At 52.1% G+C, this 7,509-nt stretch overlaps 1 protein-coding gene across 1 annotated transcript in view; it reads left to right on the top strand.

Annotated features, from left to right (window-relative positions):
- The first annotated feature begins 2,899 nt into the window (after positions 1-2,899).
- Positions 2,900-7,509, top strand: part of ANXA11 (annexin A11) — a 47,420-nt gene continuing 42,810 nt past the window's right edge. Inside the window, exon 1 of the mRNA XM_012663302.1 lies at positions 2,900-3,071. The gene's annotated coding sequence lies outside the window, so the exon portion shown is untranslated. The remainder of the gene's footprint in view (positions 3,072-7,509) is intronic.

Here is a 7,509-nt window from a genome sequence, read left to right as displayed (position 1 = left end):
AAGATTTATAGTGACACATTTATTAGAAAACAAAAGATTTTGAAAATACATGACTCTAATGTTCAACTCTAGAAAACAGAAAAGAACACTAGAGTAAACCCAAGAAAAGCAGAAGGAACAGAACTACAAAAATAAAAGCAGAAATTAAAGTAGTAGATAATTTTTTTTAAAGAATTAACATGACTTAAAAGATTAAAAGTCACTTCTTTGCAAAGTCTGGCGAGACTGATCAGAAGCCTTTCTACCTCCTGTCCTCTCACCCATCCCCAAGGATCCTCTTTGCAAGCCTCTATTGTGTGGCATTTTTGATTTGTTTTCCATTAGATTACAAGCTGTGTTAAAAGCAAGGGAGTTTTCTTTTCTCTCTATCTGTGGCACCAAGCACAGGGCCAGTGACACTGGTTGTACTCAACCCTTGTCCGTTGAATGAATCAGTGTAAGAAAGGTTATAATACTGTACTACTCATGGCTATACAGGATGTGACTTTTTTTTTTTTAAGGCACTTACTTTCCTTTGCCTCTTTTTATGATTGTTTCAGTCCTGAGAAGCAATGAAGCAGGGGTTATTTTATGAATTTATGTAGATCATTTTGAAGACTTTGTAAGTGAGAAAGCCGGGGCGGGGAGGACATCACTTGCGAGTGTCAGAGTCAGGACCATTACCCAGGGGTTGCAACACCAGGTCTAGTGTCTTCCCTCATCCCGTGTTCTGTAGGGGCGCTGGAGCTGTGACCCCCGCCCATTGGCCTGGAGGACCAGGACCTTGGCTCCGGCCCTCTCAGTACCTCCTGTGCCCCTGGAATCTTGCTAGCACTTAAGACTGAACGTTTGCTGAAAATAAATGGCCGAAAATTATAAAAAGGTGAGCACAAGGGTAGCTATTCACCATTCTGGCCTTGAAGAGTTCTGACGCAGGAAAGTGTGTGCTACATACAGGAGGAATTCCACCCTAAGTGATTTATTACTTTTTAACGTGGCATTCAAAGAAACATGCGCTCAGCCACGGAGAAAAGTAGGCCATTCAAAGCAGCTCCCCTTTGCGGCTGCTGGGGGGCGGGGGCGGGGGCGCGGGCGCGGTTGTCCAGGCAGAGGGCCTGGGTCAGCGCCAGGTGACCTTCCCCGACCAAGCCCCCCTGGTCCAGAGAGAGTGCCGGGTGACAACAGCTACCTGTGAACGCTGCTCCTGTTTCGTGGGGGCTTCACGCCTGCGCCCCCGAGTCCCACCCATTCCTGCGCCGAGGAGGGCGCCCCGACCAGGGTAATAAGCAACCCTGGGAGAGTCTTTCCTGATGCCTTTGACCCTCCTCTCCTCTTCTGTTCCTAGGGGCGTTTTGTCCGAGCCGCTCTGAAGCCTTTGGCCTGAGTTTCACCCTCACCAGCCCACTCATGTCCAAAAAATGCTGTCCAGCCCCGAAAGAGCCGCGCCTGGAGGGGTGTGTGTTCGCGAGGCCACGGAAGATGACTGGGCACCCAGGGCCAATTGTGGGGCCGCAGCTAGGCTGCCGGAGGGCGCGGCTCCCGCCCAGCGCCCGCATGCCGGCCCGGGCAGGGCCAGAGCCTGCCCTCCGGCCCCAGTCCTCACTGCTCTTAGAGTTCTGTGTGCCTTTAAAATGCGAATAGGACCAGTAGCTTGTTTGGAACGGCCCAAAATAGGCAGTAACCTAAATGTCCTTCAGTAAGGAGCTAAGTAATAAATGGTGACGCTCACAATTGTGTACACTGTGCAGTGGATAGGAAGAACCAGGTCTATCCAGCTGCTAGATGCACTTCATGGAAAGACCCTCCAAGATAAAGAGAGTGAAAAAGCACGTTGCAGAAAAATACTGCAACACTGTTTTGCAAACAATCAATTTATGTAAACAAACACACACATACACGCTCAGTGTATTTTAGAGAGAGAGATCTGGAAGGACACACCTAAAAGTGGGCTGAGGGAGTGAAAAGTGAATCTGAATTATTTATTTTTTGAATATTTTATAACTACCATATATGCATATATTACGTGTGTGTCCCTTTTACTAAAAAAATAAACTTTTAGAACAATTTTAGATTTACAGAAAAATTGAGAAGATAATACAGGGAGTTCTCATAAACCTGGGTTTCTCCTATTATTAACATCTTATATTAGTGTGGTGCTTTTGCTACAATTAATGAATCAATATTGATGCATTTGTATTAATTAAAGTCCATATAGTATGCAGATGTTCTTAGTTTTTATCTACTGTCCCTTTTCTACGATTCTGTCCAGGATACCACTTTACCTTTAGTTTTCCTCTTGGTTGTGTCTCGGATTTGCTCGTTTTGGATGACCTTGACAGTTTTGAGAAGTATTGGTCACGTATTCTGTAGAACGTCCCTCAGTTGGGATATATCTGATGCTCTTCTCACGATTACACTGGGGTAAGGTGTTCTTGAGAGGAAGCCCGCTATCAATATGATTTATCCCTTCTAATGTTAACCTTGATCTCCTGGCTTAGGTTGTCTGTCAGGTTTCTCCATTGCAAAACTACTTCCCCTACCCTCGTTCCGTACAGTGTGACCTTAAAGACAGTCACCTACAACGCACACAAGGAGAAAAGGCTTAGGAAATGCCCTCCCCTCCAGGAGGCTGAAAGCAGCTCAAGGCCGGACCGGGCGCGAGAGGGGGTTATTGGTGCCTGGAGGTCCTCTGGGCGCCTGCGGCCTCCTCGACCCGCCCCTCCAACCCCCCGGGTAGCCGGAAGGCCCGCGCCTTCCTGCCCCCGCGGGCGGAGGCGGCTCCCCACGGGCCTGCCAGCCTACCCCTCACCTGGGGGCGGAGCCGCGTCCAGGCCCCGCCCCGGCCCTGCTCGCCCCGCCCCTGGCGCGTGAGGCCGTCCGCGCCCGCGGAGTTTTCCGCCGAGCCGGCTCCTCCTTCCGCCCCGCCCTGACGGCTGCGGCGCCCGCGGGTCCCGAGTGCTGCGAACGCCCCGACAGCGGGAGTGGGACCCTGCTCCAGGCGGAACCGAGGCGCCGCGCCCAGGACGTCCGCAGAGAGAGCCGCTCCTGCCTGTATCCGCGTCGCCCCGCGCGTCCCCCGCCCCGGTGGCCAGGTGAGTGAGGGTCCCGTGCCGGCCGGGACCTGGGACTGGGTGGCGACAGTGCACTGCGGCCCCCGCGGGGGAGGCCCGGGGCTGCCCTGCGCCTCCTTCTGCGCCCCCGCCTGGCGCGGCCCGGCGGCTTCCTGGTTGCAGGAGTGGAGCGGGCGAAGGAGGTGGCAGGCTGCGTCCTGTGTCCGCCGGCCTGCCCAGCTTGACCAGCGACGGCTTTGGGGCTGCCCTCCCTGTGGGATCGGAGTGCACTCTCTGGGCGCCCCATAGCCGGGGGTCAGAGGTCAGGGGTCAATCCTGGCCTGGGTAAGGTCGAGGGCGCGGATCTCGGCCGGCGTGGGGCCAGTGAACCTGCGACCAGAAGGCGACTGGCCGGTGTGAGGGATGAGAGATGGCCAGTGGCCCTGGCCTCTCTGACCCAGCCGAGTTCTGTGGAGTGTGTGTGCCCTTCCGGGCAAGGCTTGTGCTGAGGAGAGCGAGTAGAGACAGCTGCTTCAGGAACTTTCTGCCGGAACTGGGAGGACGCAAATTCCTGGGTGCTGCTGCTGTTGCAGTTTGTTTGTAAGGAATGCTCCCAAGTATTGGAGAGAAGGGGGGATCCGTCCCAGGTGCTGTGTTTCCCTCTCTGCCTTCCCCCCTTCTCCACCCTTGATCCCCAGTTTCAGAGAGGATTCTTGGGCTTGTATCTCCCCATGGGCTCAGGCCTGAAAGCGTGTAAGATAAAACTGGTCTGTGGTTTAAAGGAGAGACGTGAAGATCCTCATCTAGAGATTTGGGAGGGGAAAAGTTAAGCCAGCCAATACCAGCCCAAGCTGGGAACAGTCCCCCGGAGCATTTCTGTCTCTGCTCCTCTAGTCAGTGCCCTCTCTGTGGAGGTTGAGTGTTTGGGCACACACCCTGGTGTCCATGGTAGCCTGCCCCTCAGTTCCCTGCGGCCCTGGAGCAGAGCTGAGAGGGTGAGCCCTGCCAGGCATTCCCATACAGCAGGGACTCAGGCTTGCAGGGCAGGGCCTGTGATGCACACCTCTACCTGGCTGTCATTAAGTCCCTTTATTCCTTTCTTGCTGCAGTCAGTTGTTGGGGATCCCAGAAGGATTAACAGGGCCCTTCCCTTGAGGTATTCTCTGTGCTACCAGGTGTTCCCTGACAAGAGAGGCCAGGTGAGGTGCCAGGGCAGTTTGTTGCCCTGGCCTGGGGTGCACACCACCGTGGGCTTCTGCATACCTCCCTAATCTCACTTCTGACTAGTCTCTGTGCTTTGGTTTCCCCATCTGTAAAATGGGGATGATAATAATGCCTACCTCGCAAGCTTATTGCGAGGATTTGATGCATTAATATATTTAACAACCACACGGTGTTTAGGTACTGACCAGTCAGAACAGGTGGTGACCAGTGCACCACAGCACTTGTGTGTCCCAGGTCAGTGTCACCCATATTAGGCATAAAGCGTCTAAGCTCATAAGTGACCAGATGTGAGTGTCAATGAATAATAAAGGTAGCTGTTACTCCCTCCACACAGCAGAAGGTCCAGCAGAGCTGAACCACTCCCCTCCTGAACCCTCTGTCTTAGCGCCACTGCTCTGTCCTCTTGGAATGGCCTCCTTCAGTGTGCCCAGGCTTCTCCTCCCTCCTGGGAGTCCCTTGGGGGCATGCTCTGAGCTCACTCAGCCCTCCTCCCTCACTCCTCCAGTACTGACCCAGTTCGCAGTACTTGCCTTGCGTAGTGTTTGTATGGCCACGTGGCTTATGTCTGCCTTTTCCTCTGTCTCTGGAGGGCGGGGGCTGTTTCTGACTCATCTCTTGGTCTCTGCATCACATGGGCCTTGCCCGATGTAGGTGCTCAGGAAATGTTAGTTAAATGAAAGAGGCAGGCCGGGAGGTGGTTTCCCTGTGGCATTGGACATAGAAGGCTGGGTTTGGGTAGGTGGAGAAAAGTGGAAAGGATGAGATGGAAATGAATCTAGAGTGAGAGGCCAAGTAGGAACCCCATCTGATGCCTTTGTGTAGCCAGAACAAGGATGATAGAAAGGGCCCATTCTGCATGATTATGTCTAGAAGGCCAGGATCAATTAGCAATGCCTTGGTCACGAGGTTAGGGGAGGTGGTGGGTGGCTTGGGGTGACAGGAGCAAGAGTTGAGACAAAATAGGTTAGTGTATGTTCTTCTTGGGAACTCACCGCAGAATAGAGAAAAGAAACCAGTGCGGGCAGGAGGTGAATGTGGAAACCAAATCTGAGCCGCATGCTGGACCTTCAGAGGGCCCAGGACCTTTCTGGAGCGACCTCTCCTTTCTCCTGGATTCACCCCACTCTCCCTCTCTCTTCTTAGCTGCCATCTTCCCTCTTAAGCCTAAAGCAGTTCCTGGTGCTTGGCTGGCGGGGAGCACACGGGGGAGAGTCTTATGTGGGTGTGGCTCACAAGCACAGCCAAGGGAATAGGCTCTCCAGTTTCTTTGGATTTTTCTCTATAACACCCTCTGATCCCATTGCCCCTGGAATATCAGGAATGTTGAGTGATGCTTACATAGGAAAGCTCTTAGGGTAAATGAAGAAACAGATTTTCTTGGTGGGAGTTTGCATGTTTAAAAGGAGTTGTTGAAATTCAATGAAACTTTCTAATAACCACAGAAACCGTTCCACATTAGGCTTGCTGACTCTAACCCGTGAAATAAAGCTTTGATAATCACATGGTTGGTTGTTATTGCGGAGGATCCTAACAGTACAGCCTGATCAGTGACCTGAGTCACCGATGGCTTTGGCTATGGTACTGTGAGGAAGTAGTGGGTGGGGGCACCCCAGGAGTTGGGGGACAGAGTTCTCGTCTGTGCTGGGTAACCTGGGACAAGGCATTTAGCCACACAGGGCCCCAGTGTTCTGGATGATAAAATGCCTGCCTCAAATGGAGAATCGGATGAGATGATGTTTGCAAAGGGGTTTAGGATCTGTTAGGGGTTGATATTGTGGGTGTGTTACTGCAGGGAACCATGAAGCTGGGGGTCCCCTGTGGTGGTCCAAGCCTGGCTCTGTGAGCTCTTGGTGTCTAGTTTTCCGGGGGCTTGTGCTCTTCCTTAGCAGAAAAGGAAGGAGGAAGTTGAGAGGAAAATCAGGTACCCCCTGTACCTAACACCTGGCAGGGGGAGGCCGGCTTGGAGGACAGTGAGATGAGGGCAGAGAGGAGAAAAGTGGGGGCTGCTGACAGGGAGGTGAGGGAGCATATGGCCTGGGCAGCCTGGGCAGCGGCATCTTGGGGAAAAGGGTGTGTATGGGCAGGGCCCGTGGTAGCAGATGTGAGCTTGCTGTGTCCACTGAAAAGGTCACAGCTATTTTTAGGAAGAAAGTGACAAGGCGTGTTTCTATAGAACTCTTCATTAGTGAGCACCCGCTGTTTGCCTAGCCCTGTGCTGTGTGCACGAAAGGAGAGCCACCTCCCCTCATTCCCCTGGCTGTCCTGAGACGTAGGACACTGGATGAGAACCAGGTTTAGAGGGTAGGGAAGAGCGTGGATTTGGCTTTGGACCTGTTACGTTTGAGATGCCTTTGAGCTACCAAATAGGCTGGTGGGTCTGGGGCTCAGGAGAGGCCTAGGCTAGACTGACATTTTTGTGTAGGTTGCGTGTGTATTTGAAGTCAAGGGCACGGTGCCATTGAAGAACTCACCTGGGATGGCTGAGTAAAGGGAGATGAGCCTGTAAAGGAGCCAGAAAGGGAGCAGCCTGAGAGGGGCACAGCGCAGTTGTGTCACAGCAGCCAGGATGCGTCCACTCCAGTAGGGCGGAGTGGTCAGCGGTGGCGGTGCTGCCCTTAGCTGCCGCTGCTTTGGTGGGGTGATGGGAGCAGAGCCAGACTGGAACGAATGGGTGAGGAGTAGCAGCAGGTGAGGATCTGGGGATAGCAAGTATAGCCAGGCTTTGAAATGCTGGCTTTAAGGGGAGGAGGACATCATTGAGGGAATCTCGCTCCCTTCCCACCCCAGAAGGTAGCATGTGGACAGCCTGCAGATGACGTCCCTCCCCACCTCTCTCCATGCTCACACAGACACAGGCACCTGCAGAGGTTTGCTCCTTCACATAATGGATTCATGCTGGGTGCCTTAATCTGCAGCTTTTGTTTTTGACTTATTTGTCACACACAGTAACTCTGGGTTACTGTTATTCTAGGTCAGTAGCAGCTGTGGAATGTTCTATGGTACGGAATTACCATAATTTATTCAACCTTTCCCTTATTGATGGGTATTGAAATTGTTTACTGTTTTTATTGACTTGAAACAGTGTTGGAGTAAACAACCTATAAAGACTCTGATAAATGTATTTGTTTACAAACAGTTGACATTTTTATGATACTTAGTTTTCCAAATCAAGAGCAGATTACAAACCTTGTAATATGTCTTTATTAGATATTATGAATGGGACTCTAACTATATATGCTAAAATTTTAAATATATA

Source organism: Propithecus coquereli, unplaced genomic scaffold (genome assembly GCF_000956105.1).
Source record: "Propithecus coquereli isolate 6110/MARCELLA unplaced genomic scaffold, Pcoq_1.0 Scaffold80, whole genome shotgun sequence".
Classification (NCBI taxonomy): Eukaryota; Metazoa; Chordata; class Mammalia; order Primates; family Indriidae; genus Propithecus; species Propithecus coquereli.
This window is presented reverse-complemented; position numbering and strand designations above follow the sequence as displayed.